Source organism: Calonectris borealis, unplaced genomic scaffold (genome assembly GCF_964195595.1).
Source record: "Calonectris borealis unplaced genomic scaffold, bCalBor7.hap1.2 HAP1_SCAFFOLD_172, whole genome shotgun sequence".
NCBI classification, from domain to species: Eukaryota; Metazoa; Chordata; class Aves; order Procellariiformes; family Procellariidae; genus Calonectris; species Calonectris borealis.
This window is the reverse complement of record NW_027441558.1, coordinates 50,001-57,500: the sequence shown is the minus strand read 5'-3', so window position 1 is coordinate 57,500 and position 7,500 is coordinate 50,001.

The following is a 7,500-nucleotide window of genomic DNA, read 5'->3' as shown; positions in this document are numbered from 1 at the left end:
CCCCGCCGCGGGGGTAGACCTGGCCTCCCACGCCGCAGGCGGCGGCAGTCTCCGGCGCCCGGGGGTAGACCTGGCCTCCCCCGCCCGGTGTTGGGGTGCCGTCCCCCGTCCCCCCGCGTTTATTCTTTTTTTTTTTTTTAACTTTTATTTATGTGTGTATGTAGGTACGTACGTAGGTACGTACGTACGTATGTATGTAATCATCGATTGGTACCTCGGGCGCAAATTGTTAATTCAAAAGGTGATAAGCGACCCTTCACATTTTCATTTAATTTACAACTAACTCTTGCACGTACTCTTGCCAAATTTATCTATTACAGCCGTCTTTATTAAAGAATTAACAGTAATTACTAACAGGTACTCATCGGCCCCACCTTCCCTCTCTCTCCCTTTCCCGTCCGTCACCTCTTGGCGTGCCCGAAAGAGAGGAATGCAGATTTGGTAAAGAAATCCGATCCTTCGTTATTGATGTGTCCATAGCCATGTTTATGTTTTGGGATCTCTTCAATGAACCCAATGGTTTATTTCATTGGTTCGATAAATTAAGTCTTCCTTAATTTTTAACGTCGATTCATTTCCTTCATTTCCGCACGAAGGAATTCATTCATCGTCGTCGAATACCTCGGTCCTAAGCGAGGGATAGAAACGTCGGTCACCGAATCGCTAGTCACTTGACCTTGACCTTAATTTACCCGGGGTCAGTTCTTGGTGCGCAGGGGATTGAGGAGTATTTGTACACGCGTCTTAACAAAGCAGGTCGAGCGTTATCGAGATTCTCCAATCGGCCCCGTTTTATTTTTCCGGGGGTATCGTCCACCTAGCCGTGCTAAAAGAAAATTAATTTTACCAGAATTTGATTGATTTCTTTTTCCCTACGGAAACCGATACGGACAATAACTCTTGTGTGACGCAGTGCTCGCTCTCCTGCATTAAAAGCCCTTTAAATCCCAGAAACGGGCGGGGGGTGGGGGAATTACGCCCACACGCACGCACACGCACGCATGCCCCCACTCCCCATCGCCCACCGCGGGCAGGAAGACGGGGACAGGGTGGCCCTTGTATCAGACCCGCTTAAATCTCGAATCACCCCCCCGGTTCCCCACCTCCCCACACACCCCCCGGACGGGAGACGGCGGCAGCCCGGTCCAGCCGGACCCGGAGCACGGAGGGGCCGTCAGGTCTACCCGGCTCCGGGGCCGCCGGCGGCCGTCAGGTCTACCCGGCTCCGGGGCCGCCGGCGGCCGTCAGGTCTACCCGGCTCCGGGGCCGGCGGCGGCCGTCAGGTCTACCCGGCTCCGGGGCCGCCGGCGGCCGTCAGGTCTACCCGGCTCCGGGGCCGCCGGCGGCCGTCAGGTCTACCCGGCTCCGGGGCCGCCGGCGGCCGTCAGGTCTACCCGGCTCCGGGGCCGCCGGCGGCCGTCAGGTCTACCCGGCTCCGGGGCCGGCGGCGGCCGTCAGGTCTACGCGGCTCCGGGGCCGCCGGCGGCCGTCAGGTCTACCCGGCTCCGGGGCCGGCGGCGGCCGTCAGGTCTACCCGGCTCCGGGGCCGCCGGCGGCCGTCAGGTCTACCCGGCTCCGGGGCCGCCGGCGGCCGTCAGGTCTACCCGGCTCCGGGGCCGCCGGCGGCCGTCAGGTCTACCCGGCTCCGGGGCCGCCGGCGGCCGTCAGGTCTACCCGGCTCCGGGGCCGCCGGCGGCCGTCAGGTCTACCCGGCTCCGGGGCCGCCGGCGGCCGTCAGGTCTACCCGGCTCCGGGGCCGCCGGCGGCCGTCAGGTCTACCCGGCTCCGGGGCCGGCGGCGGCCGTCAGCTCTACCCGGCTCCGGGGCCGCCGGCGGCCGTCAGCTCTACCCGGCTCCGGGGCCGCCGGCGGCCGTCAGGTCTACCCGGCTCCGGGGCCGCCGGCGGCCGTCAGCTCTACCCGGCTCCGGGGCCGCCGGCGGCCGTCAGGTCTACCCGGCTCCGGGGCCGCCGGCGGCCGTCAGGTCTACCCGGCTCCGGGGCCGCCGGCGGCCGTCAGGTCTACCCGGCTCCGGGGCCGCCGGCGGCCGTCAGGTCTACCCGGCTCCGGGGCCGCCGGCGGCCGTCAGGTCTACCCGGCTCCGGGGCCGCCGGCGGCCGTCAGCTCTACCCGGCTCCGGGGCCGCCGGCGGCCGTCAGGTCTACCCGGCTCCGGGGCCGGCGGCGGCCGTCAGCTCTACCCGGCTCCGGGGCCGCCGGCGGCCGTCAGGTCTACCCGGCTCCGGGGCCGGCGGCGGCCGTCAGGTCTACCCGGCTCCGGGGCCGCCGGCGGCCGTCAGGTCTACCCGGCTCCGGGGCCGGCGGCGGCCGTCAGGTCTACCCGGCTCCGGGGCCGCCGGCGGCCGTCAGGTCTACCCGGCTCCGGGGCCGCCGGCGGCCGTCAGGTCTACCCGGCTCCGGGGCCGCCGGCGGCCGTCAGGTCTACCCGGCTCCGGGGCCGGCGGCGGCCGTCAGCTCTACCCGGCTCCGGGGCCGCCGGCGGCCGTCAGCTCTACCCGGCTCCGGGGCCGCCGGCGGCCGTCAGGTCTACCCGGCTCCGGGGCCGGCGGCGGCCGTCAGGTCTACCCGGCTCCGGGGCCGCCGGCGGCCGTCAGGTCTACCCGGCTCCGGGGCCGCCGGCGGCCGTCAGGTCTACCCGGCTCCGGGGCCGCCGGCGGCCGTCAGGTCTACCCGGCTCCGGGGCCGCCGGCGGCCGTCAGCTCTACCCGGCTCCGGGGCCGGCGGCGGCCGTCAGCTCTACCCGGCTCCGGGGCCGCCGGCGGCCGTCAGGTCTACCCGGCTCCGGGGCCGCCGGCGGCCGTCAGGTCTACCCGGCTCCGGGGCCGCCGGCGGCCGTCAGGTCTACCCGGCTCCGGGGCCGCCGGCGGCCGTCAGGTCTACCCGGCTCCGGGGCCGCCGGCGGCCGTCAGGTCTACCCGGCTCCGGGGCCGCCGGCGGCCGTCAGGTCTACCCGGCTCCGGGGCCGCCGGCGGCCGTCAGGTCTACCCGGCTCCGGGGCCGCCGGCGGCCGTCAGCTCTACCCGGCTCCGGGGCCGCCGGCGGCCGTCAGGTCTACCCGGCTCCGGGGTCGCCGGCGGCCGTCAGGTCTACCCGGCTCCGGGGCCGCCGGCGGCCGTCAGCTCTACCCGGCTCCGGGGCCGCCGGCGGCCGTCAGCTCTACCCGGCTCCGGGGCCGCCGGCGGCCGTCAGCTCTACCCGGCTCCGGGGCCGCCGGCGGCCGTCAGCTCTACCCGGCTCCGGGGCCGCCGGCGGCCGTCAGCTCTACCCGGCTCCGGGGCCGGCGGCGGCCGTCAGGTCTACCCGGCTCCGGGGCCGCCGGCGGCCGTCAGGTCTACCCGGCTCCGGGGCCGCCGGCGGCCGTCAGGTCTACCCGGCTCCGGGGCCGCCGGCGGCCGTCAGGTCTACCCGGCTCCGGGGCCGCCGGCGGCCGTCAGGTCTACCCGGCTCCGGGGCCGCCGGCGGCCGTCAGCTCTACCCGGCTCCGGGGCCGCCGGCGGCCGTCAGGTCTACCCGGCTCCGGGGCCGCCGGCGGCCGTCAGGTCTACCCGGCTCCGGGGCCGCCGGCGGCCGTCAGGTCTACCCGGCTCCGGGGCCGCCGGCGGCCGTCAGGTCTACCCGGCTCCGGGGCCGCCGGCGGCCGTCAGGTCTACCCGGCTCCGGGGCCGCCGGCGGCCGTCAGGTCTACCCGGCTCCGGGGCCGGCGGCGGCCGTCAGCTCTACCCGGCTCCGGGGCCGCCGGCGGCCGTCAGCTCTACCCGGCTCCGGGGCCGGCGGCGGCCGTCAGGTCTACCCGGCTCCGGGGCCGGCGGCGGCCGTCAGGTCTACCCGGCTCCGGGGCCGCCGGCGGCCGTCAGGTCTACCCGGCTCCGGGGCCGCCGGCGGCCGTCAGGTCTACCCGGCTCCGGGGCCGCCGGCGGCCGTCAGGTCTACCCGGCTCCGGGGCCGCCGGCGGCCGTCAGGTCTACCCGGCTCCGGGGCCGCCGGCGGCCGTCAGGTCTACCCGGCTCCGGGGCCGCCGGCGGCCGTCAGGTCTACCCGGCTCCGGGGCCGCCGGCGGCCGTCAGGTCTACCCGGCTCCGGGGCCGCCGGCGGCCGTCAGGTCTACCCGGCTCCGGGGCCGCCGGCGGCCGTCAGGTCTACCCGGCTCCGGGGCCGCCGGCGGCCGTCAGCTCTACCCGGCTCCGGGGCCGGCGGCGGCCGTCAGGTCTACGCGGCTCCGGGGCCGCCGGCGGCCGTCAGGTCTACCCGGCTCCGGGGCCGGCGGCGGCCGTCAGGTCTACCCGGCTCCGGGGCCGGCGGCGGCCGTCAGGTCTACCCGGCTCCGGGGCCGGCGGCGGCCGTCAGGTCTACCCGGCTCCGGGGCCGGCGGCGGCCGTCAGGTCTACCCGGCTCCGGGGCCGCCGGCGGCCGTCAGGTCTACCCGGCTCCGGGGCCGCCGGCGGCCGTCAGGTCTACCCGGCTCCGGGGCCGGCGGCGGCCGTCAGGTCTACCCGGCTCCGGGGCCGGTGGCGGCCGTCAGGTCTACCCGGCTCCGGGGCCGGCGGCGGCCGTCAGGTCTACCCGGCTCCGGGGCCGCCGGCGGCCGTCAGGTCTACCCGGCTCCGGGGCCGCCGGCGGCCGTCAGCTCTACCCGGCTCCGGGGCCGCCGGCGGCCGTCAGCTCTACCCGGCTCCGGGGCCGCCGGCGGCCGTCAGGTCTACCCGGCTCCGGGGCCGCCGGCGGCCGTCAGGTCTACCCGGCTCCGGGGCCGCCGGCGGCCGTCAGGTCTACCCGGCTCCGGGGCCGCCGGCGGCCGTCAGCTCTACCCGGCTCCGGGGCCGGCGGCGGCCGTCAGCTCTACCCGGCTCCGGGGCCGCCGGCGGCCGTCAGGTCTACCCGGCTCCGGGGCCGCCGGCGGCCGTCAGGTCTACCCGGCTCCGGGCTCGGCGGCGGCCGTCAGGTCTACCCCTTTTCGGAGCCCGTGGGGCCGCCTGCGGTACCCGGCGACCGCGGGTTGTTGGTTGCGTAGCGTCCGGCGATAAGGGCGGCCAAGTCTACCCGGCTCCGGCGGGACTTGGTCGCCTTGCCGGGGCCGAGGGGTAGACGTGTTGTCCCCGCTGCTTCGTCGGAGCTGCCGAAGGGGTCGCTGTTTTTCGCTGCCTCCAGTTACGTCATCGTAAAAGTCGGCGTGGTTGGCGCGCCTCCCCGGTGCGCAGAGGCGCCGCTCTTGGAGCTTGCCGGCGGCGGGGACGTGCCGGTCCGTACTATAGGAGCGAGGCGTGACTCGTCTCCAGAGCAGCGCTCGTCAGCGGCTGCAAGGCCCGCGGTTCTGCCAGCAAAGTGGGGTGCTCGGCGGCCGTCGTGGCGGTTCCCTCGGTGGTCCGGCCCAGCTTCCAGTCTCTTCGGTCCGGCCATCTCCCAGCGCTTGCCCGACAAGCCAGCCCAGCGTGTCCGAGGGGTCGGGAGCTGCGGAGAGCCGGAGCCGGCGGCCGGCTCCGGCGGCCGTTGCCGACCGGCACGAGGCATAAGGCCGGATCCCGCAGGGCAGGGCAAAGACTCGAACGCACCCAGCCGGGGCCCAGTGATGGTGAAGGTCACTGCCGGAGGCAGACGGCCGGGGGGCGTCGAGCCTGCCGCGGCTTACTCCCGGCTCCAGAGGGCCCGGTTGGTGGGACGACCGAGGTTGGCGGCACCTCGTCCCTTTGTGCCAGCCTTAAGCTGGAGCCCGCGAAGCGGGCGGAGAGAGCGGCGGCCGGCTCCCGGCCAGCCGAACGCAGACGGCCGGGGGGTGCCGAGCCTGCCGCGGCTTCCCCCCCCGGCCCCCCGAGGGCCCAACTGACGGCGCAGGCGGGGCGGCGGCGTCCCGTTTTCACCGGTGCGAGCCCTCCGCGGGCAGCTGGTGGTGTCAGGCGGGCCCGGTGACGGGACTGCGGCGTGCAGGCGAGGCGGCGGCGCCTCGTCCTCGTTTCCCCCGGGAGAAGCGGTTCCCCGCGGGGCAGGGCAAAGACCGGCGGCCGGTGGCGGTCGCCGGCACTCGAACGCTGGAAGGCCGGGGGAGCCGAGCCTCCCTCGGCCCCGGGGGGCCCGATGATGGCAAAGGCGGGTGCTGGCACCGTTCCGGGGCAGAGGTGCCCGCGAGTGCCCAGCCCACCAGGGCTGCCGCCGGCTGCCGAGGGCCGTGTGATGGAGACGGGCAAGGTGGCGGCGCCTTGTCCTTTTTCTCCGGCCTTAAGCTGGAGCCCGCGAAGCGGGCAGAAACACCGGCAGCCGAATGCAGACAGCCGGGGGGTCTCGAGTCGGCCGCGGCTTGCCCCGGCCCCCGAGGGCCCGGTGATGGTGCAGGCGGGGCGGCGGCGCCTCGTCCTCTTTTTTGCTGGCGCGAGTCCTGGTAGCAGGAGGGCTCGCTGGGAAGGTCTGCACTCGTACGGGCGAGGTGGCGGCGCCTCGCCCTTCCAAACTTCTCCAGCCCTAAGCTGGAGCCCGCGCAAGCGGGAAGAAAAGGGCGGCCGGTCCCTGCGGCCGGCAGCCGAAGGCAAGTGGCCGCGGGCGTCGAGCCTTGAGCGGCTTTTCCCGGCCCCCGTTACCCGGGGATGGCACGGGTGAGGCGCGGTGCCTCTTAGTCTTCTTCGGCCTTCTCCTCCCCCGGGGTAAGCGGTTCCCCGGGGCGCAGGGCAAAGACCGGTACCGGTGGCCGGCACTCGAACGCTGGAAGACCGGGGGAGTCGAGCCTGCCGCGGCTTTCCCTCGGTCCCGTCGACCTCGCTCAAGGGAATCGATGCGCGGAGCGGGTGGCCGGCGGCACCTCCCGCTCCCCCCCTTCAGTCGACCCAGACCCGCAGGCAGCGCCTGCAGAGGTGTTCCTGGGCGCGTCGGAGACGCTTCACGGCGGGCCGGCTCTGCCGGTGACCAGGCCGCCGTTGCGGCTCTCCGGAGACGCTGCCCCCTCGCTCGCACGCAGAGCCCCGCGTTCCGCCGCCCGCCCCGCCCGGGGCGGCGGCGAGCGCGCGCGGCCGTCGCTGTCCCAGGACCGTGGCCGTGGGGCCCGCGCTTCCTCTCCCGATCGAGGTGGCACCCAGGGCGCGTCGGAGACGCTTCACGGCGGGCCGGCTCTGCCGGTGACCAGGCCGCCGTTGCGGCTCTCCGCAGACGCTGCCCTCTCGCTCGCACGCAGAGCCCCGCGTTCTGCCGCCCGCCCCGCCCGGGGCGGCGGCGAGCGCGCGCGGCCGTCGCTGTCCCAGGACCGTGGCCGTGGGGCCCGTGCTTCCTTTCCGTCTCTCCTCTCCCCTTTCCCTTCCTGATCGATGAGGCCTTTCGGGTCGCGTCGGAGAGGGCCCCCGGCGGGCCGGCTCTTCCGTGCTCCCCGTAACAGGGAGCCACGGCGGTGTCCGGTGTTCAGGCCGGGCGGTCTCCTTTCCACTTCGCTTCCCGTCGCATGCGAGGTGTTGTCCTGCTGCCCCGAGCGAAGGGGTTCCTCGGGCTTCTTTACCGAACCGGGCTGTGTG